Below are 16210 nucleotides of genomic sequence, written 5' to 3' on the forward strand. Positions count from 1 at the left end.
TTATCCATTGAGGCTTTCCCGCTGGATAGTTATAGGAAGTAGCCACCAGGGCGGTCCCCCCAAAACTAAATTCCCCCCATAGGGCTATTTTCCTGGTTGCATTCGCAATGGAAGTAGGATCTGGTGTACGCCGTCCGTCAGCGGCGTCTTTTATTGCGGCATTCAACAGCGTCAACAACTGGAGGATGGAGGATGCTGTGATTGGAGCTGTGATTTTGTTGTGTGTTGTGGGTTTCGTGATAACAGGGATGGAATGTAGAATTATAATTTATGTGATTGAAATCTGATTAAAATATCCTACGACAACTTGCAGTACTTATCGAGGCTAAGAAAATAACACAAGACTGCAGACAAAGGCGACAGGTAAAAGCTGTTAGCCTTCTGTATTGTCCATCTATCAGTTAGGCTGTTTTGGCCTAATGCTTAGAGAGTCAGACTTGTAACCCGAAGGTTGCAGGTTCGAGTCTCAGTATGCAACACGTAATGCAGGGGGAGTGAATGAACAGTGCTCTCTTCCACTCTCATTACTCACAACTGAGGTGCCCTTAAGCAAGGCACCTCACACCCAATCACTCCCCGGGTGCTGCGGCAAAAAAAACAAACAACTGTCTGCCCACTGCTCCGGGTGTGTGTTCACGGTGTGTGTGTGTGTGTTCAATACTCACTGCTGTGTGTGTGTGCAAGTGTGGGTGAAATGCAGAGCACACATTCCAAGTATTGGACATCGTACTTAGCGTCATGTCACTTTCATCGCTTTTTCCATGTTTGTGGAGTAAATATATGCAAGTATATTTGTGTTTAGACAGCTTTTTTTTTTTTTTAAATGGCGGGTGCTGGTGTTTCGCATGTGTTCGGTCAATCAACGTACACTGACGTTCCTATTGTGTTGGGTTAGACCCTACTCTGAAGCAGGAGCTAATTTAGTCTCCCCAAAAGGGGATGACAAAAAGCAGGTACCTCTATCAAAAGTTATAGGAACTTCTGGTGCGAAAGCCCCTCTTGTGACCATGTTATTTTTCCATAACTTATCTTTGCAGAAACATAACAGGACCATGAACAGCACCAGGAAATTATTAGGAGAAAGGGGAATCTTGGACATCATTTTGTCCAGCACAAGACTGATACTTAATTTAAATTTTCAGTTGTTTAACTGAAGTCTCCAAAACTATAAAATAACAATAACATTATCCTCCTGGATGACACATACAAAACGTAAGATAAAATGTTGATTTATTGAACATTTTTAGACTCTACATTTAGTTTTTCTTCTTTTATTAAATTAGATAAAGGCGCTAGTCTTCACCACAGTCCTCTGAGACTAGATCCTAGTCAGACTTCATTTGACTTCATTTGATTGACCCCCTAACCACATGACAGGAGCTGTCTATCTGTCTCAAACATTCAGTCCCGTCTCTCACACCTCTCTCCCAGTGGCTCTCTCCCCTTTATCACTTCCTTTTCTTTTTGTCTGTTAGTTACTCAAGTTGCATTCTGAATGACTGCTGTCCGGGCCTTTTTGGAGAGCTGTGACAGCTCCCTCGTGGCCCAGAAGTGCGAAAGGACCTGATAGGAGAGTTTTATTGTAAACGGGCAGCTCTGGGTCTGCCTGTCATTGTTCCGATAGCCGTGCGTCATGGAAGGAACAGTTGGTTTATTAATTCTCTCCAGTTTCTGATGCAGTGTGGGATTTGTATTCCCAGATGTGGCTGGATCTAGCTGAAATGCAAGAGTGCTGGAGCTGGACAGGTCAGCGGTGAGATCAAATAGAGGTCTGTACTTTGTAATAAAAAAACGAAAAGAATAAAAAACAATGACTACTTATGTACATGTAATCATAGTGCTTGAGTGATTTGAAGCACCACAATAGCATTAGTATTTTGTTTACATACTCGCACGGTTTTCCACACTAGTCCAGGCTTGTCAGTGCTGGTTTGGTGCCTTCATTATGCACAGTAATTATGAGAGAATTTTTTTTTTTTTATTAACCGATATTGGATACATTAATTATGCATGCTTGTTTCCTCTGTTTTTACATATAAATGATCTTGGACGTCATATAACGCTTTACTAACGTTTACACTAATAATTTAAAAACATTGATAAATGTAATCTTTATCAAGTCTCAAAAATAATATTAATTTTTGTACCCTACATTATAATGTTGTGATGCCTAAATTCACTTTTAGTGTTTATTTATTTGTTTGTGTATTTATTATTATTATGTTGGCCTTATCACTTTTTGGCTTTCTCTCTTTTTTTCTTCATTCTTATTAGAGCTAGATTTTTTATTTATTTAATTAATTTTAGACAGTTTATTTATTTACTATTAAAATAAATGCAATTATTTTTGTTTGTTTGCAATTTACTGTTTATAGGCCGGGATTTTAATATCACTGCTTCTGTACTTACTGGATAAGCAAGTTATAAAGCATACTGAGCACATTGGCATCTGAAACGCAACACATACTAGGGTTTTTACCGGATTATTGATGCTTCGTCTTAGTACTTTAGCTAGCTGCTAAACTTACTGCCTCAAGAACAGTGAAGTAAATGTACTGCACTGTAATGTACAGTAGTGTTGGTTTTATGCTTTGTTCATGTTTGACAGAACATTAACAGTTGGCGGGCAGGTTTCTGTTGGCACTTGAGCTAAAGTGGGCCTTGTTTTGAAACCCTTAATGAGCATTAGCGGACTGGCAGATGTGGCACAGATGTAAGAGTGAGAGGGCAGTGAGATGGCGGGTGGGATTGTTAACTGTACTCTGAGGGCTTCGGCTCATCTTCAGATTAGCAAGGCCAGGTGTTGGCTTACCCAGTCCCCAGGGGTCCTCCATGACACGTCAGGATGGCCTTTGCAAATGCCAGTACAGAAAAAGAAGGATATGACTGGCTCCACTGAGGCTAATTACCTCCGCATGAGTATTCATGAGAATCTGTGGGATTTTTTTTATCTCCTTTTTTTTTTTTTTAAAAAACTTCCATGTTATCCATTCATTTCCCTAGGCACATTTGAGAAGGTTAACGTTTTGGATGAAGTCCACCGACTGGTTGTAAGCCGGATTTCGTGCCAGCATCGGAAGAGAAGGGTCTGATCAGAGAGACGCAGGTCCACCTGAACCTGAAGAAAATCATATTGGCAGGAAATGTTGGCATCTGTTGAGTTCTGGAAGGGTGACAAGATTTTATCAACATTTCAGCCAGATCTTACAAAGTTTGGGGTTTCATCAAGTTTCCCCCCAGTCAGCTCATGCATATTCTAACGTTTGTTGTTGTTGGCAGGAAACATATTCGGTTGGAAATGTCCGCAGAGATGAAAGTAGGTGTATTTAGTAGACAAGATGGTCCGGTAGGGTGTCACATTACCATTGAAATTCCTTGGCAAAATTGATGAAGGTCTTTGGCCACATCCTTCCTAAGGTCGAGTTTGTATAGGGAATCTGTTTATAAGTCGATTCTGAACTTCGTTAAATCATTTGGAGCTTCCTGTTGGTGAAAATTCATACATATCTAAATTGCAAAGCTGAAAATTTCAATTCATGGATTGTACTTGCTAATTGCTGTCTGTGGCATGCAGTTTAGCATGCTGGTAATTGAAATTTCTGCGCTGGCATGCTCTGTCTGATTTAAAGGATTAAAGTACACTGGCATGCCAGTTCCTCCGCTGTTTTCTACCCAGTGAAAAATGCCTGTGCCGTTGACTGTTTAATCAGATTTATCCTAATCTGTTCCACAGCAAATGATCGCGTCTAACAGCGAAGCCGGTTGCTTTTGTTGCAGACCCAATCCTTTTTGCCCCCAAAATTCCCCTCTGTGTCATCAAGGCCAACAAATATGGACCATCTCCGAACAGCTTTCCTGCTCTGCGGTGAGCCGGTCCCTGCCAAGACCACATCACGCTAAGCCAGAGAGTTATCACCTCCAAACATCCCCGCACATTCATCAGCTCTCCGTTATCAGAGATCTGTTTCTCTCTCTGCCAAACACAGGCTACTATGGACAGCTCCTATTCATTGCCTATCCTTATGTTCTTTTTGGGGTCTCATATGATTAATATTTATTAAATTCTTAATAACCTTAAAGGATTAGTTCACTTCAGAATTAAAATGTCCTGATAATTTACTCACCCCCATGTCATCCAAAATGTTTGTCTTTCTTTTGTCAGATGAACGTAATTATGGTTTTTGAGGAAAAAATTCCAAGGTTTTTCTCCATATAGCGGACTTCACTGGGGTACAATGGGTTGAAGGTCCAAATTGCTCTACACGATCCCAGCCGAGGAATATGGGTCTTGTCTAGTGAAACGATTTGACATTTTCTAAAAAAACAAACAAAAAAAATGTATATACTTTTTAAACACAAATGCTCGCCTTGCACTGCTCTGCGAATGTAATCACGTTGGAAAGGTCTAATTTTGTCCTCCAACTTCAAAATTGTCTGACATCACTGTTTTACCTTTTTTGTAAAGGGTGTTTGATTTAGTCTTTGCCTGTTCGGTTTGTCGACAATGGATTGGTACATCACACATGACCTTTCCAACGTGATTATGATATGCGTAGTGCATCGCAGATTGGTGCAAGATGAACATTTGTGGTTAAAAAGTATATGAATGTTTATTTTTTTTAGAAATTGACAGATCGTTTAGCTAGATAAGACCCTTGTACCTCGGCTGGGATCATGTAGAGACCTTTGGAACTATATTGAAACTGAAAAGAGAAAAAAATGCAATTTTTGTGATGAGCACATACAAATTATTACTTTTTTCATTAGAGTAATAATAAAGAAGCTGTCCTACATGCATTAGTCTCACTGTGTTGTGCTTGGAAAACTGCAACATCATCAAAAAAAAAAAAAAAAAGAAGAAATTAATAAATGTATAGGCATCAGTATCGGTGAGTACCAGAAAAAAAATATCAGTACTCATGCTCGGCCCTTAAAAATGGTATCGGTGCATCCCTACTAAAAACATTTTTTGAAGCATGTTTTATTTTGTAAGAAGACAAAATGAGTCTGGATTGTGCACCGTTAAGAACTGGAGTTGAGAATGCTGTTTTTATATGCTGAGTTTGAATATAATTTGATTTAATTAGGTAGCAAACAGGATGCACAATTACAATTTAAATTGGAATGTATGAAAGTGGAATTAAATTAACTAAAATCCAAATAAATTCATGTAACTAATTTATGAACAGAAAATCAGTTTGACAAATATAGAATGTTGGTTTGACCAAGCCTTGTTAAAAAGTTTTGACAAAAGTTAAAAAAACATTGAAGTTTGAAGTAGACAGGCAGAGAGAGAGTTAAATTAATGAACTGAATTGATAGGGAGCCAATTTAGTTCAGAATTTTGCCCAGCCATAATTTGATTTATTTATTTATTTTTGATCTACCAGGAGGGTTTAATAGGGTTTTGTTTAAAAGAGAAGAGTAAAACTTCAATAATATCTGCCCATACAGTTTCGATTTGGCAATATTTGATTAGATTTTGAAGTAAAACATAATTAGAATTATTGTTTTCTCCATGACACTAATCATACAAAGTTCAGTCAATGTCAACAGAACATTAGAGTTAAGGAGCTTTACTGCTGATCCGCTCTAGTTGCATTTGGTTTTAAGAGAACGTGTCAGCTTTCTTTTTTCCCCTTTGACAATGTTGTTTTTTACTTGGCTTTAATGGCAAGAGAGAAGAGTGCAACAAAGCCGCAAACAAAGATGTGTCGCTGTGGCTTGAATGGAGCTTGCTGTTGCCCTTTCCCTTCCTCTTTTGTCAGCTCTTATCTCGTAGCGGCGTTATTCACGGGGCGACGGTAGCAGACAAAGAGATGCTGCAGCTACCTTGTAAGTCATTTAAACGTCCGCAGTGAGATTACGGCTGACGTGGCAAACGGGGATGATGTTCAGAGATTCTCCATCGCTCCGGGATTCGGAAATGAGGCCTCGGCTTCACAAAGGAAACACAGCGGCTCGTTAAAAGGAACATTGAGTCAGTGCAAAGAGCAATCTCTCCACTAAATTATGGGCTTGGGTTGCCTCTCTTCACACTGCGCCTCTCAAACGCTACTCCCGTTTGCGTGTGAGAACCGACATCACGGCAATTTATTTTTCCATTAGTGCGAAAGCAACTTAAAGTCGGTTCTTCGGCAAAGGCAAGAGTGATTGTAGGGTGAAGCATAATTGCTTTAATTGAGTGGCAAGGCTTTTATGCCATTGATAAGGCCCTATTGATTTCTGGAGCTGTGCACATTTTTTATGGCCAATTGCCTGCACTGTTTTGGTAATTGCTGAACGCGCTCCCTTTAGCAGCAGAGGGGATCGGTCGGTCGCAGAGACTAAAGGGATGGCAGATTCACGACGCCATTGACCTGAGCCAAGCAACGTTTATCATGCTGTAGCCACATTGAGAGGTTGTAACTGTGCCTGGTTATTGGCCTGTAAGACCTGCTGTTGGGGGTGTTATCTTTACCCCAGGATTGAGCACTGCGTTTACGGGGCCTTTGTGGTCTAACTGGCTCGTTTTCAACTGTTATTTTGTCTTGTTCTTATGCTATAAAATATAAAGGCAGGGTTTTTCAAACTGGGGCCCAGGGACCAGGCAGGTGATAAAGGGCCAATAGTGATTGATTGATTGATTGATTGTAAATCGCGCTGTGTGATTCATTTAAATACTCTCCTCCCATAAATTTTTCATATAAATCATATTGCCGTTAAAAAGTTTGAAAGTTGGCCGTAAGGTGCAATGTGCTTTGAATAGGGTAATTTTTATGTAATTATGCTCTTTAGGTTAGCAATGGTGCTTTTAATGCAAAAATTATGTGTTGAAATATAATTCAATGCTGTATTTATGAAATGTATAAGTGAAGCATATGGCACAATAGACCACAAGCAGGGTAATGTATAGCCTGACAGTCAAGACTGTAAATGATTTTTATGCTTGTGGAGGCTTGAGGCTAGCTCAGTCTGACAAACAAGGATGTAAAATGACACAACTGACGGCAGGAAGGGGGTAATTACGGGTTTTTTTCAATGTTTATTCTTGCATTCTTGTGCGCGCATAAACACAGAATTCAGGCTATGGGAAACGCCTCATATATCGGCCATGTTGCCGTTTGCTTGCCCCACACCGAGGCTCTTTGCCAGCGTAAATAAATGTTTCCTCTCCGTCTGTAATATACGCCAGTGAGCCGAAATGAGTCTGATGAGGAATCAACATCCATCACTGGAAAAAAGGGATGAAAAAAACGTCCAAAAGAAACAATCCTGGGGCAAGAGTCTGGCCGTGGAAAAGGTTAAGCGGCCAGTTAGTCTATTCAATGGCTGTCTCTGTAGGGCCTCAGTGACACAAACTTCACACTGAGGAATAACCGTGCACGGCTTAATTGTGTTGTGGAAAGGGTACAGGAGACCTTACTGCTGGGTATCTCTCAGACATAGACATTTTGGTATTCCTTGGAGAGGAGAGAAAAGGAAAAAAATTTGATTTATCTGCTCTTTTACACCTATACCTCTCTGCACTCGCTATCTGTCCTAGACATTCAGTCAGCCCTCAGAGAGAGCAAGACATAGATGGCTATAGATAGATGGATAAAAGAGAGGGAGAGCAAACGCAAGTGCAGTGACATTTGTTTTTACTTGAAACTTGTTTTCACATCGGCTAAATCCATTGTAGCCTGTGCACTGCAGGTCACCCTGCTGCTCGTATATTAAACATTGCCCTGGTGCAGCAGCTCAGAGTGACCCGTCACAGGACTAGTTTGTAGATCGTTGAAATTGGCCAGGCTGGCATCTTTACAGCTTTCCTTAGGCTCTTATTATAGTGCAGTAGACAACACAAAAACAATATAAACTTGTTCACTCTACAATGAAAATTGTCATCATTTACTCACTCTCATGACAACCCATGTTTTTTTTTTTTTGGTGGGGGGAGGGGGGGAGGATATTTGGACCTCTGTTGTTCTTAAATTAATTTTTTTATTTTTTTCCCAAAACGGACAAACAAGCAACATTAAAACATGTTCAGTTAAGATGGGGTATGATGCCCCCTACCTTTGATTAATCTTGATATCACTAAATCTTATCTCAACATATTTATTGAATGGTTTTGTCCTTATTAATCATGCCTTTTTATCTCAGCATAAATTTTTATTAGATTTATACCATTTGAACAGCTCTGAGGTTATTTTGGATAATATTTTTTAAGAAGAAGGTTCCCAGTGTCATGTTTTTGACACAACCCCAACCCCCCTCCATGAGGGTAATTTGAATAATGATAGAAGTAAAATTTTGAATTTTGGGTTAAAAAAATGTAGAGCTTTGGGTGGTGAGGATTATGGTTTGGAGATTAGCATATTTGCTGTTAACTCAGCCATGTTGTAGGAAGTGGGATTATGGCCCCAAGAGTTTAGTCATGAATTGCTAGGAATTAAACTGCCGGAGCCCCATTTTCCCCTTACGATTTTAACATTTTCAGTAGTAGGACGGCAACTGCATGAAATGTTAACACCAACAGAATGGGAAGAAAAATGATGGATTTTACTCCCGTTTAGCGCAAGCTGGCACAGGATTGTCAGAGTCAATTATCGTAAGAGGAGAGGTGTCTCTGGGAGATCTCACACCTGATAAACTTTCACTGCTTCAGCAATGTGAGCTGTCAAAATACCTGCACGCAGTTCCGCGCTGTCACACTGTTAAAGCTCACGCTTGGGGGGGGTAGAGCGGTCACACTACTGAGAGGATGACTTTAGTCTAACATTGATTATCCCTCTGATTTTTTGTTCAATTTTGTTTCACCAATTTCTTCAGACACTCAACTCCAGAAATTGACAAAATGATGCCTCTTTCCTTTATCTTTGCTTCAAAATGTACAATGATAACCTGCCTACTATTCGTACTGAAAGATTCAAGGGGAAAGTTCCAAATGGAAGTGATCATCCTTATGTGAGCAGGGCACACACATGCCATATGTAGCCGTTTGGAATGCACTTGGCAAAGGGAGCGGCGTAATTTCCTCATTATCTTCAGCTGGGATGTTCCTGTGACAACGCAGCACCGGCATGAATAAATATACAATTCATATTTTTAAAAGTTTTATATATATGACTTTTTTATATAGTATTAACAATGCCAAAACAATGACATCTGCTGACAGACACTGTGCTGCGTTGTCACGGGAACATCCCAGCTGAAGATAATGAGGAAATTACACTGCTCCCTTTGCCAAGTGCATTCCAAACGGCTACATACGCTATGCGCGTACCCTGCTCACATAGGGATGATCACATAGGGGATAGGGATGATCACTTCCTTTTGGAATTTGCCTCGTGAACCTTTGTTGCATGCACCTCATCCTGAGAGAAAGGTATGGCGGCATCACTAATCATATTTTTGATTTGTTAACCTTGTGGTCTGTGCTTGAATATAGGAACACTTTCCTAGCAAAGTTTTATTGTGTTGACGCCTCGGAGGGAGCGTGGGAGCCGGTGTTGGCATGTTAGCCTTAGCCATGTGGGTGAGCGTTTTGATGTCCCGACCCTATGGGTCAGTGTGATGCCTTCGGTACAGCGGACAGCCATGTTTACAGCACACCTGTCTTTAATGGCCAGCTGAGGGCAGTTTGAGTGGGAGGAGAGACTTAGCAGAACTTGGCATCTGTTTTTTTTTTTTTTTTTTTTTTGGCTACAAAGGGGCAAACTGAGTCAGTTTGAGGCAGATGCTTTGTTTCTTTATTTCACCTTTCAAAAAGTAGAGTGGTGTTACTATCATACACAGAACTACTTTAAAGGTGCCCTCGAATGAAAAATTGAATTTACCTTGGCATAGTTGAATAACAAGAGTTCAGTACATGGAAATGACATACAGTGAGTCTCAAACTTCATTGTTTCCTCCTTCTTATATAAATCTCATTTGTTTAAAAGACCTCTGAAGAACAGGCGAATCTCAACATAACACCAACTGTTACGTAACAGTGGGGGTGTACGCCCCCAATATTTGCATATGCCAGCCCATGTTCCCAACATTATGAAAGGCATTAGACAAGGGCAGCTAGTAATGTCTAGATCTGCACAGTTGAATCATCAGACTAGGTAAGCAAGCAAGAACAATAGTGAAAAATGGCAGATGGAGCAATAATAACTGACATGATCCATGATATCATGATATTTTTAGTGATATTTGTAAATTGTCTCCATGAATACAGCAACATGCTAATGAAACATTTAGAAAGACAAGAGCCGTCGCTATTTTCATTATTAAACATTTGCAGTCTGTATAATTCATAAACACAACTTCATTCTTTATAAATCTCTCCAACAGTGTAGCATTAGCCGTTAGCCACGGAGCACAGCCTCAAATTCATTCAGAATCAAATGTAAACAATATAACAGCATACAATACTCACATAATCCGACGCATGCATGCCGCATGCATGACGAACACTTTGTAAAGATCCATTTGAGGGTTATATTAGCTGTGTAAACTTTGTTTATGCACTGTTCAAGGCAAGCACGAGCTCCGTGGGCGTGGAGCACGAGAATTAAAGGGCCAGTAGCCCTGAATCGGCTCATTTATAATGATGCCCCAAAATAGGCAGTTAAAAAATGAATTTAAAAAAAAAAAATCTATGAGGTATTTTGAGCTGAAACTTCACAGACACATTCAGGGGACACTTTAGACTTACATTACATCTTTTTAAAAAAAGTTCTAGGGCACCTTTAAGTCATGAAAAGGTGTGATAATGTTTATAACAATTACTTTATTATGAAACACTTCCAAAATGCTTTAATTCCATTTGTACTTTTATTTATTTTTTTGGGTAACACTTTATTTTAGGGTCTTTTAACTAGTTGCTTATTAGCATGCATATTACTAGAATATTGGCTATTTATTAGTACTTATTAAGCACATATTAATGCCTTATTCTTTATGAATTTATTCTACATTCTTAATCCTACCCAACACCTAAACTTAACAACTACCTCACTACTAATAAGCAGTAAATTAGGAGTTTATTGAGGGAAAAGTCATAGTTAATAGCGTATATGTGTTCACTATACTAAAATATTACCATTTTCTTTAAAGGTGCCATCAAACTTTTTTTACAAGATGTAATATAAGTCTAAGGTGTCCCCTGAATGTGTCTTTGAAGTTTCAGCTCAAAATACCCCATAGATTTGTTTTAATTAATTTTTTTGGGGGGGGGCATCATTAACTATGCACCGTTTCATGCTGCGGCCCCTTTAAATCTTGCGCTCCCCGCCCACGGAGCTCGTGCTTGCCTCAAACAGCATAAACAAAGTTCACACAGCTAATATAACCCTCAAAATGGATCTTTACAAAGTGTTCGTCATGCACCATGTCTAATCACGTAAGTACAGTGTTTATTTGGATGTTTACATTTGATTCTGAATGAGTTTGATAGTGCTCTGTGGCTAAAGCTAACATTACACACTGTTTGAGAGATTTATAAAGAATGAAGTTGTGTTTATGAATTATACAGACTGCAAGTGTTTAAAAATGAAAATAGTGACGGCTCTCTTGTCTCCGTGAATACAGTAATAAACGATGGGAAATTTAACCACATTTAACAGTACATTAGCAACATGCTAATGAAACATTTAGAAAGACAATTTACAAATGTCACTAAAAATGCTTGCTTACCTAGTCTGATGATTCAGCTGTGCACAGATCCAGATGCTAATACTGGCTGCCCTTGTCTAATGCCTGGAACATGAGCTGGCATATGCAAATATTGGGGGCGTACATATTAATGAGCCCGACTGTTACATAACAGTCGATGTTATGTTGGGATTCGCCTGTTCTTCGGAGGTCTTTTAAATAAATGATATTTACACTAGAAGGAAGAAATAATGGAGTTTGAGACTCACTGTATGTCATTTCCATGTACTGAACTCTTGTTATTTAACTATGCCAAGATAAATTAAATTTTTAATTCTAGGGTACCTTTTAAAGAGCTTATCCTTATTTACGAAGGATCTTTGTAAATGCTTAACTGTTAGATTTTTGATGCCATACACACAGACACGAATATGTTATTTCACATCGTATCACACAGGGCTGTCTGCGCCTGATGACCCTGAACACCTTTTACGCTGTGGTTTGATTAAACGCGAAGGTTTCCTGAACACTGCCGTTGTGTTTATCTGTCCCCACGCTGACGGAGCGAGTTAAAGGTGCGTGTATGTCCTGTTTGGTGACCAATGAGCCAGAGAGAATGAAAAGAAAGGCTGATATATTACAGCAAGGCACCTTTGCCCACTTGAATCTTGATGCACTGCACTTTTTCAGGGCATTGGACATGTATGCACAGAGAGAGAAAAGGCCGAAAAGAGATGCTACATGGTGAGAGAAAGTGAGAAGTGTAGTCAAGGGAAATGTGAGATCCATTCAGCCAGCTCTCACCACTGAGATTATGAACACTGGCCTGTCTGAGGCAGATGACTTCTGGATAGCTTCAGGGGAAATTACTGTGTGCCCCTGCGAAGAACAGCCTTATTTAGCCGCAGACAAGAGATGTGAATTTAGACCGGCTCATTTCAAAGGCGCTTCTAGAAAATCGCTGTCTAAAATAAAGGTTGTGTACCATGGAATGGCTGAGGAATAACAGACTTTACTTAAGGCCTCAGGCTCATATGAAAGGTTAAGATGCTAAATCGCTAACACGGTTTTGGGAGTAGTATGAGAATGCTTTACAGTGCCTGATTGACAGGTGGTCTGCAAGAAAGACACCTCTTAGTGAACTTATACATTACACTTTGCACTGCTTACAAATCTCATCTAAAGGAGAAAATATCTAAACTTAACGGAAGTCAACATGAAATCAAAGTAAATTAACTTTCTTTATACTGTTCATTCATATATACATACATTCATACCAATTTTGTTTTATAAGTTTTACCAATTATTTTTATTATTAGGAAAGTAGAGAGAGAACAGGAAATTACGTGGAATGTCACCATCAGTTAACATTCCAAAAATATTGCTGCAATTTATGTATGAATATATCATTTTTAGAAATGTGGTTTAATAGTTTTTGCAGCTTTTTTGTTGTTTGGGAATTGGAGAGGACATGAAATTATATGAAGTGTTACCATAATATCATTTGATTTGTTTTTGAACTTTGTCAATTTTTATGGAGCAACATCTTTTTACAGCAGAAGCGTGTGAACGTCTATTATCCTCAGACAAGAGCAAGTATGGTTTCTGTCTGGAAAACAGTGCTTCTGATGGTGTTCTAGAGTCAAGCAGCTCATACGGCTCATCCGGTCCTGCTGCACGAAGGGCCCCATCCTCAGAACCCAATGGGCCATGCGATTTTTTTGTAATGGGCCAGAACATATGAGCTCCACATGTTTATTAGCAGAGGAAAAAAGGCTTGTTAACTCCATTCTGAATACATCCTTCAGAGTCTTGCGAATCGCTGTTCGTATCTTCCGTCTTCTGAATGGATTTTTGTTTCATTTTAGCCTAATTAAAGCAAAAGTTGGGGTTGTTTCCTTTCTTTCTGTCAGAGTTCTGTTTTGTTCCTTATTAAAAGTAGATAAATCATAATGCGAGACTTTAAAGCGTAATGGCTCGTGTTTTATTCAGCTGTTAAATGCGCTAAGGCTCAAAGCGCTCTAGTAGAGAGGTGGCGTGGACTTCAAGACTGAAAATAGTGATACTTAATGGATCGATCAGTGAAACTGGCACTTTTAAAGTGAAGTATATAATTTCTGAGTCACCAGCTGCGACTGCAGTCATGATAGTTTCCAAACAGGCTTTGCGAACATTTCTGCCACGCTTTTTGCAGCCTCCTATGAAAAATAAATATACTAAAATGTATTTGAAATACATTTATTTCATGCTAAGCATTCTACAAATACATTTACATATTATGTACTTAATAAAAATACCTTGCACTTTTAGTATTCTAAACTGGTATACTTAAAGTCTGCTCAATTGGAGCAACTAATTTTGTACATGATGCACTTTAATTGTACGGAATTAGTGCTGAGGTCCAACTAAATGTATACTTAAGTATATTTGATTGTGCTAAAGTGGAACTATTGCAAGTATACTTAAGGTAAACTTTTATTTAAAGACATATTTTATTGAAGGATCATACAGTCCTTATTAATAGTGACATTAAAACACATTTTAGGCTTAATATTAAGAAATGTGTATTGTGCAATAAAGAAATGCTCCAAATAAAGTGTTATTATAATTTTTATCAGTAAGTCTCAAGCGATATGTTAGTAAATATGTTAATAGATTTAAACTATACTCAGTATGAAATAAATGCATTTTAAATATGTTACTTTTTTACTGCAAAACAGGTAGTCTTGCCCCAACACTTTCTTGAATTCATTTTGAATTGTATTGAAATGTGTCTGTGTGTGCTGTATGCTGAGAGTGAATCTCAGCTGTGAGGAAAGACTTGCTATAAAACAGTGAATATTTAACACCATTGCGCGAGTGTGTTCGCACATCCCCAGATTGGTTTCTTGCCCGTTGTTAAAGGAAACCACAATGGGATGTTGTGTGTTTAAATGGATTCCCTTGCTGCTCCAGTAAAGGCTGTTTTACCTCAGTTTTACTGAGTTTCACTAAAAAGTCAATCTCATGGCAGTAAGATCTCTGGCACTGGAGTGTCTTCAGGCCAACATATACCAGAATACTGGCACTTGTTTCAAAATCATTTTTGAGAGGTGGAGAATTAAAGGGTTAGTTCACCCAAAGATGAAAATTCTGTCATAAATTACTCACCCTTGTGTCGTTCCAAACCCATAAGAATTTCTTCATCTTCAGATATTTTTAATGAAATGTTTACAGCACTTAAATTTGTTAAACAGAATTTTTGTGTGTTTCGCAGCACGTTTGAGCTTACTCAAGAACCAGCCTTGGACTTTCTCTTAGGTGATGGGAGGAAAAAATATTATATTTCTGATTCAGACAGTAATAAAAACACTGTCTATCACTAATGATTTCACTTTTTCTCCTTCTAAATGCAACATTGGTCTTTTATTTCTGTGCCATCTGGCAGGAAATTCAAATCAAAGTTAATCAAATCAAATAAATGTTTGGGTCGTCATGAAAAGTAAAGATTATGGTGAAGTTTATCTGACAACATTAACTGTGATTTTTCTTGCCACCCAAATCTTAAATGTTAGACTAGTACCTGTAAATGTTGAAATGACCTCATATCCTTGCTGCTGTAGCCAAATCTCCGTGAGCACTATGCGTGCTGCCGTTATCTCCATACAGGCATTCCTGGCACAGATGGTTTCAGTCTACCAGCAGCATTATAAAAGTAGATTAACTGATGGAAATCATACCAACAATAGAAGTAAAGAGAAGCAAACAAAAACATAAGTCTGTTCAGTCAGCAGGTGTATGTCTCAGATTCTTTATTGTCTGCTTATGCACTCACACCACTAGAGCTCGCTGATCAGATGATTTTCAAATGATCAGCTGAGATCCACAGAGAAAATCCTTAATTAAATTAGAGCTGGTGATGTGTGGAGACACACACCTGTACCCATAAAAAGAAGCAATGCTAGGGGGACTATGGAAAAGTATGCAAACCTTCAAAGTTCAGAAATTTCAGCAAAGAATATTACAGACCAAATAAAAAAAAATAAAATAATATATATATATATATATATATATATATATATATATATATATATATATATATATATATATATATATATATATATATATATATATATATATATACTGACTGTGATCAGTAGTAAATGCAGCTCCACCTGAAAGCCAGAGGGTGGTCTCACGCAGAAACTCCAAATATGCCCTGCAGAAGTACGATATAAGTCATTTCAGGAAATCCCTATGGGCATCATACTATCGCTGAAGCTGAATAAACGCTTTGATTGATTAAGCATGACTAATAAACACATGACTATGACAATATATGGTTTATCTGAGTTCTTCAAGCCTTCTTGGGTATTTTCATGATAATAAAGTATATTTATACTTCAATGTTAATCAACATAGCCTTTATCACTGTATAGAATACTATGAAATTATATGTTGTGTGCCTTATTCTGTGTAAGAAGCCATATCATCTCATAGAAGTATGTTTTAAAACATTCAACTGTTGTTATGAAGTGAATTTGGAGTAAAAACATGTTATTAAATGTTGTCTTTTGGTGGAAAAGAGGTTCATAAATGCTTCTCATGTTTGGAAAGATGTTTG

The 16210-nt window shown here is 38.4% G+C and overlaps 1 protein-coding gene across 4 annotated transcripts in view; it reads left to right on the top strand.

Annotated features, from left to right (window-relative positions):
* The window catches only part of LOC137003718 (ephrin type-B receptor 1-B), a 337726-nt gene that overhangs the window by 62910 nt on the left and 258606 nt on the right, over positions 1–16210 (top strand). Inside the window, exon 1 of one of the 4 annotated variants that reach the window (XM_067363995.1) lies at positions 1699–1769. The exons of the other annotated variants lie outside the window; for them this stretch is intronic. The gene's annotated coding sequence lies outside the window, so the exon portion shown is untranslated. Of the gene's footprint in view, positions 1–1698; positions 1770–16210 lie in introns of those variants that run through there. 4 annotated transcript variants of the gene reach the window in all.

Source organism: Chanodichthys erythropterus, chromosome 16 (assembly GCF_024489055.1).
Source record: "Chanodichthys erythropterus isolate Z2021 chromosome 16, ASM2448905v1, whole genome shotgun sequence".
NCBI classification, from domain to species: domain Eukaryota; kingdom Metazoa; phylum Chordata; class Actinopteri; order Cypriniformes; family Xenocyprididae; genus Chanodichthys; species Chanodichthys erythropterus.